This window comes from Canis lupus, chromosome 33 (assembly GCF_011100685.1).
Source record: "Canis lupus familiaris isolate Mischka breed German Shepherd chromosome 33, alternate assembly UU_Cfam_GSD_1.0, whole genome shotgun sequence".
NCBI classification, from domain to species: domain Eukaryota; kingdom Metazoa; phylum Chordata; class Mammalia; order Carnivora; family Canidae; genus Canis; species Canis lupus.
Window position 1 is genome coordinate 15412770 of NC_049254.1, and position 7864 is coordinate 15420633.

Consider the following 7864-nt stretch of genomic DNA (forward strand, 5'->3'; position numbering starts at 1 on the left):
TTTCCTCATTATCTTTCTCCTGGTATCAGACTTTACCCCTACAGTGAGTGGGTGGGATGGGGGTATGAACAAGCGCAGTGATTAGTCTGTGATGGGAACTTGGCCCAAGTGTGTAGGGTTTCCACATAAAATATAGGATTCCCACTGAAATTTGAATTTTAGAATAACAGCAACCAGGAGGTCGAAGTTATGATATTTTTTTCACCTCTATAGAAATCTTATCAAATATCAAACAGGAGATATTTGTACTGATGTATATTTACAGTGAAAGTAATATTTATTATTTGAAATGCTGTTTCAACTAGATGTCCTGTATTTTGGTTTGCTAAACCTGGCAACTCTAGATCTAGAAGGAAGACCAGAGCCCTCTCTTCCTTTTTTTTTAATGAACAGTAAAGGAATTTCTTTCTGTTGTGGAGGTATGAGGGGGGATTAAATACAAACCCACCTGATAGACACTTTTCCTGATAAATAAGAGGAAGGAGTCTTTTGAGGAAAGTAAGCCAAGTAGAGAGAAACAGATATTTGAGCAGCAGAAGAGATAATGACCTCTGAGTTCCAGCTCCCATATATAGGCTCTGATTCCTCACCTCTTCTTTTGTTCTATGCACTATCCCTAGCATCTTTCCCAGGTATGTGAGCCAATAATTTTTTTTTTTTGCATGAGCCATTAAGAGTTGGGTGTTGTCACATTTAATATCTGTGTTTCTCACACTCCTGTGGAGTATGTGGCCCTGCTGCACTGCCCCCAGCCTCCTCAGCTTTTCCCAGGTAATGTGCCTTTGGAGCTGCTCTCAAGTTTGCTGGTGGGCAGTTGGTCTTTTGTTAACATCACAGAGGCCTACTTGGATAGAGTTTCCATGGAGAAGAAGCTGGAGCACTTTCTTTTACTTACTGCGTGGAGAAACAATGATGCCTGTAAGGAAGATGTTTATTCTGGAAAACAGTGGAGTCCACATTTATAGAAGTATGAACACTGAAAGACAAAAGGTAATTTTTAAAATCAAAGATAAACTAAACTGGTTGGTAGGAGTTCTCAGGCAACAAAGAAGTCTTTTTTTTTTTTTAAACTTATTTATGATAGTCACACACACACACACACAGAGGCAGAGACATAGGCAGAGGGAGAAACAGGCTCCATGCACCGGGAGCCCAACGTGGGATTCGATCCCGGGTCTCCAGGATCGCGCCCAGGATCAAAGGCAGGCGCCAAACCGCTGCGCCACCCAGGGATCCCCAAAGAAGTCTTCTTAGAAGAAGCCTTTAAAAAAGGGAAGTAAACTCAGCCTCACCACTGCTGTCCAGAGACTGCTGAGCCCCTCTCCATCTGCCGCCACCCACTCTGGACACACAACATTCAGTCATGGATGAAAATGAGCTGGTGCAGAAGGCCAAACTGGCCGAGCAGGCTGAGTGATATGATGACACAGCAGCCTGCATGAAGTCGGTAACTGAGTAAGGAGCTGAATTGTCCAACGAGGAGAGGAATCTTATCTCAGTTGCTTATAAAAATGTTGTAGGAGCCCGTAGGTCATCTTGGAGATATCTGCAATGATGTACTGTGTCTTTTGGAAAAGTTTTGATCCCCTTCACAAGCAGAGAGCAAAATCTTCTATTTGAAAACAAAAGGAGACTACTACTGTTACTTGGCCGAGGTTGCTGCTGGTGATGGCAAGAAAAGGATTGTGGATCAGTCACAACAAGCATACCAAGAAGCTTTTGAAATCAAAAAGGAAATGCAACCAACACATCCTATCAGATTGGGTCTGGCCCTTAATTTCACTGTATTCTATTTGAAATTCTGAACTCACCAAAGAAAGCCTGCTCTCTTGCAAAGACAGTTTTTGATGAAACCATTGCTGAACTTGATACATTAATTTAAGAGTCATACAAAGACAGCACACTAATAATGCAATTACTGAGAGACAACTTGACATTGTGGACATCAGACACCCAAGGAGACAAAGCTGAAGCAGAAGGAGGGAAAATTAACCGGCCTTCCAACTTTTGTCTGCCTCATTCTAAAATTTACACAGTAGACCATTTGTCTTTCATGCTGTCCCACAAATAGTTTTTTGTTTACGATTTATGACAAATTTATGTTACTTCTATTTGAATTTCTCTATTTCCCATGTGGTTTTTATGTTGGATATTAGAGCCAGTTAACATTTAGGGAGTTATCTGTTTTCATTTTGAGGTGGCCAATATGGAGATGTGGAATTTTTATACTAGTTATAAGATTGGCATAGTACTTTTGGTACATTGTGGCTTCACAAGGGCCAGTGTTAAAACTGCTTCCATGTCTAAGCAAAGAAAACTGCCTACATATTGGTTTGTCCTGGTGGGGAATAAAAGGGATAATTGGTTCCAGATACAGGTGTAGTTATTGTGGGTACTTTAAGGTTTGGAGCACTTAAAAGGCTGTAGTAGAAATGGGTATCCCGTAGATATTACATGTGAACCATGAGTATCTGTGGAATATTCATTCTCAATGTGCACACCTTTGACTACAGTTGCAGAAGTGTTCCTTTAGTTGTAACCCAATTTACTCTGGGTAAGGGCAGAAATGGTTCACATTCCATTATTTGTAAAGTTACCTGCTGTTTGCTTTCATTATTTTTGCTACACTTGTTTTATTTGTATTTAAATGTTTTAGGCAACCTAAGAACAAATGTACAAGTAAAGATGCAGTAAAAATGAATTGCTTGATATCCATTACTTTATGTATATAAAGCATAGCAGCAAAACAAAAATCCCATGTATTTAATTTTTTTTTTTTAGGGTTTTTGTTTTGGTTTGGTTTGGGTTTTGCTTTTGTGACTTTTTTTTCTTTTTTGATACTTGCCTAACATGCATGTCCTGTAAAAATAGTTAACAGGGAAATAACTTGAGATGATGGCTAGCTTTGTTTGATGTCTTATGAAATTTTCATGAACAATCCAAGCATAATTGTTAAGAACACGTGTATTAAGTTCATGTAACTGGAATACAAGTTTTATAAATAGACTTTTCAACTACTTTCTCTACAGCTTTTCATGAAAATTAGTTTCTTGGTTCTGAAACTTCTCTAAAGGAAATTGTACATTTTTGGAAATATATTGCTTATTCCCTCTTGGCAGCTAATGGACTTTTTACCAAGTTTAAATACAAAGTTTATCATAACAAGATACTACTAATATAACTACTACTGTTCCCTACCATGGTGCATATTCCTTCCCTACCCTAAAAAAAAAAGCTTTTTTTCAGAGATGGGATTGATTGGAAAAAAGTAATGTGTTCCATTTAAAATTTTGGTATATGGTATTTTCTAACTTAGGAAGCCACAATGTTCTTGGCCCATCATGACATTGAGTAGCATTAACTAAGTTTTGTATTTCCAAATCACTTTTGTTTTTAAGAATTTCTTGATATTGTTATAGCCTGCCCTCAATTTTGATCCTTTATTCTATTTGTCAGGTGCACAAGATTACCTTTTTTTAGCCTTCTGTCTTGTCACCAACCATTCCTATTTGGTGGCCATGTACTTGGAAAAAAAGGCCACATGATCTTTTTGGTTCCACTCAATGTCTAAGGATACCTTATTTCCTTTGCTTGCATCCCACAAACAATTTCCCTCATCCTATCTACTGCAAATCTATCAATCATCCTATCCCTACAAATCTCTCCTTAGTTGATGAGATTGTGTTTATCTCCTTGTAAGCCCTACCTATCCTGAATGGTGTCTCATTGTCTGCCTTTAAAATCCTTCCTCTTCCTCTCTTTAAATAATGATGGGGCTAAGTTATACCCAAAGCTCACCCTACAGACTGTTTCCTTAGTACCTTGCAGAAAACACCAAACAAAAATACTGTTTTAAAAGAGGTATATATTTTTTTTCTTTTAGAATGTAAGCTCCTCTAGAGCAGGGACAGTGTTTTCTGTATGTTCTATTGTGTCTAGTACACTGTAAATGCTCAATAAATATTGATGATGGGGGAAAAAAAGGAAAGTAAAACATGAAAATGAATGAGAAAACTGCAAGCAAATACTGAATATCTTCTTCTAGGTTTCGAGCTCCTTTTGGATTAAATGTCAAGCTAAGTCCCCCATGAGTAAGTGGGTATTCATTGTCAGGGTCTATCTAACATATGGGCTTTCCCACTTGTGTAGAAATCATGTCCATTAGTTTCAGCTTCACTCAACATTAGGCAGAAACATGTGAAAGCTGTGTTCTGATCCGGCTATAGGTTCCCCATAAGACTCACTTTAAAATCTTTACCATCCCCTTCTGGAGAAAATTGGAGGCACAACAGGATGAATTACCAGACTTGGCTAAGGCCACATATTAAGAATCCTAATATTTAACATTAACCCATTAGGTTCAGAGTCTGTGGCAAAAGCACAGATCAATGGGTGAGTCTCAGATAAGACTGGACAGATTCAAGAAATCAACCCTCTGGACCAGAAACTTCCATTGTGTAAAATAAATAACTGCCCTTGAGAGCTAATATAGTGACCAGAACCCACTGTTGGGGTTCTGACAAAGAGGATAAGAATAAGGTGATTGGGTGCTTGGCTGGCTCAATTGATAGAGTGTGCAACTCTTGATCTTGGGGTTGTGAGTTCGAGCTCCATGTTGGGTATAGAGATTCCTTAAAAAAAAAAATCAAATCTTAAAAAAAAAAAAAAGAATAAGGTAATTAAAACCAGATTGAGCTCTCCAGTTTTCCCTGAGCAGAATCTAATATGAATCTACTTCTTTTGTTTGCCATTTCTGTTCATTGTTTAAGAATATTGTGGTCAAGAAAGAGGCATTTGGAGGGAATGTGGGGTGAAGTAGGGAGTGGAGAAGGAAATATGGAGGTGAAGGTAAATAATACATGCTGAATGCTTTCCAGGAAGTTTCAAGATCTCTAAAAGTAGTAATACATAGGATGCACTGCTTGTTCTTTAGAAATAACTTAAAAACTTGAGACTCTTCACAAAAAATATTAGAAATAAGGTATACATGATAAATTGGTCTACAAGAGATTGGTTGCATGTTCACAGTTACTCGAATAACAAATAGCACAGCCTGGACTCCAACCTGTAGTATCCTGAGTGATCTTTTATAGGAATCTTTTCATTTTTGTGCTTACTTAATTTTGATATCCCATTCATTTAGAAGCATGTGATGTGGACTTCTGTTTACTGCCATACATCTGGTCTCCTCTTTAAAATCAAGAGCAATGCCAGATTTCAGGTTGTACTACAAAGCTGTGGTCATCAAGACAGTGTGGTACTGGCACAAAAACAGACACATAGATCAGTGGAACAGAATAGAGAATCCAGAAGTGGACCCTGAACTTTATGGGCAACTAATATTCGATAAAGGAGGAAAGACTATCCATTGGAAGAAAGACAGTCTCTTCAATAAATGGTGCTGGGAAAATTGGACATCCACATGCAGAAGAATGAAACTAGACCACTCTCTTTCACCATACACAAAGATAAACTCAAAATGGATGAAAGATCTAAATGTGAGACAAGATTCCATCAAAATCCTAGAGAAGAACACAGGCAACACCCTTTTTGAACTCGGCCATAGTAACTTCTTGCAAGATACATCCACAAAGGCAAAAGAAACAAAAGCAAAAATGAACTATTGGGACTTCATCAAGATAAGAAGCTTTTGCACAGCAAAGGATACAGTCAACAAAACTCAAAGACAACCTACAGAATGGGAGAAGATATTTGCAAATGACATATCAGATAAAGGGCTAGTTTCCAAGATCTATAAAGAACTTATTAAACTCAACACCAAAGAAACAAACAATCCAATCATGAAATGGGCAAAAGACATGAACAGAAATCTCACAGAGGAAGACATAGACATGGCCAACATGCATATGAGAAAATGCTCTGCATCACTTGCCATCAGGGAAATACAAATCAAAACTACAATGAGATACCACCTCACACCAGTGAGAATGGGGCAAATTAACAAGGCAGGAAACAACAAATGTTGGAGAGGATGCGGAGAAAAGGGAACCCTCTTACACTGTTGGTGGGAATGTGAACTGGTGCAGCCACTCTGGAAAACTGTGTGGAGGTTCCTCAAACAGTTAAAAATATACCTGCCCTATGACCCAGCAATTGCACTGTTGGGGATTTACCCCAAAGATACAAATGCAATGAAACGCCGGGACACCTGCACCCCGATGTTTCTAGCAGCAATGGCCACTATAGCCAAACTGTGGAAGGAGCCTCGGTGTCCAACGAAAGATGAATGGATAAAGAAGATGTGGTTTATGTATACAATGGAATATTACTCAGCTATTAGAAATGACAAATACCCACCATTTGCTTCAACGTGGATGGAACTGGAGGGTATTATGCTGAGTGAAGTAAGTCAGTCGGAGAAGGACAAACATTATATGTTCTCATTCATTTGGGGAATATAAATAATAGTGAAAGGGAAAATAAGGGAAGGGAGAAGAAATGTGTGGGAAATATCAGAAAGGGAGACAGAACGTAAAGACTGCTAACTCTGGGAAACGAACTAGGGGTGGTAGAAGGGGAGGAGGGCGGGGGGTGGGAGTGAATGGGTGACGGGCACTGGGTATTATTCTGTATGTTAGTAAATTGAACACCAATAAAAAAAAAACAAAAAACAAAAAAAAAACAAAAAAAAAAAATAAAATCAAGAGCAGTGCAGAGATAGGAAGTGGGAGTGTCCAGAATGCCAGAATCAAAGTAGGCATCAACAGAGGTAATTGTATAGGTGATTGGAGAACACACCAGGACTTTAGAAATGATGTTTTATTTAATTAAAGGTTTTTTTTTTTCTTCTTTTTTTTCTTTTTTGAGAGAGAGAAAGAGAAGTGGGGAGGGGCAGAGGAAGAGGCAGAGAGAGAATCTTACACTGGGTGTGGAGACTGATATGGGACTCAATTTTATAACCCTGAGATCATGACCTGAGCCAGAAATCAAGAGCTGGACATTTAACCAACTGAGTCACCCGGGCACTCTAGAAATGGCAATGTCACTTAAAGTAGGTCTTCAGAAAGTTCCAGAACCATGAAATATGAAAATATGAACATTGTTAGTAACAGTTAAAATAAAGAGGATTATTCTTAGTAATGATTATGAACTATATCTGGTGGGAAAGAGAAATAAGAGGTGGGATTGTCTGTAAGTTCCATAGATTCATCTATTAATGTGGAAGGCAATCAAATAAGGGGACCCTCCGTGATTTCCAGTGTGGCTCTGTAACAATGTGTGTTCACACATGCCAGGACACAGTTAATGGTTAAAATTTTGAAAATGTGAAGATTGTAGCTCATAAAAGTGATCACTCACAGTTGGGATGTATGTACTTTTGGCAACATATAACAGGAACATATTTGTTAGAAATTAGATTCAGGTGGGATTGTTGAAAGGTACGCTGTAGGGTGGCACTACCTTATATAAAAGGAGACTACTGCTTTAGCTTATGGCTTTAATGATATGTTTTCTTATGAACAGGTTGCCAGTGATTCTGGACCATGCGAGATGTTCGCAGAAGTCTCTTGGCATTCCTCCTCTCTTTTTCCAGCTTTGAAGCTAAAAACAGTTATGTTAGAATTACAATGGAAAGGCCAAAATAATTTTTGACTTAATCTTGATATTGCTGAACTACTGAGCTAATAAGCAGTGTCTTACTTTCCGGGTTTTTATAATGTGATAAAAACACTCTTTATTGTTTAAATTATTCCTAGTTAGGTATTTTATTATATTGCAACTTACAGCATTTCTAACTGAATCCTGAATTCCTTTCTTGTTTTCTCTCTTTTAGCTTTCTATTGGTCTCTCTGTTGTGGAGATTTTTTAGGTTTTTGGCTGCCTGGTGCTTAAATCCTCATCC

The 7864-nt window shown here is 38.2% G+C and overlaps 1 pseudogene; it reads left to right on the forward strand.

Annotated features, from left to right (window-relative positions):
• The first annotated feature begins 1163 nt into the window (after positions 1-1163).
• On the forward strand, positions 1164-4080 carry LOC111093721 (annotated as a pseudogene).
• Positions 4081-7864: the final 3784 nt, after the last annotated feature.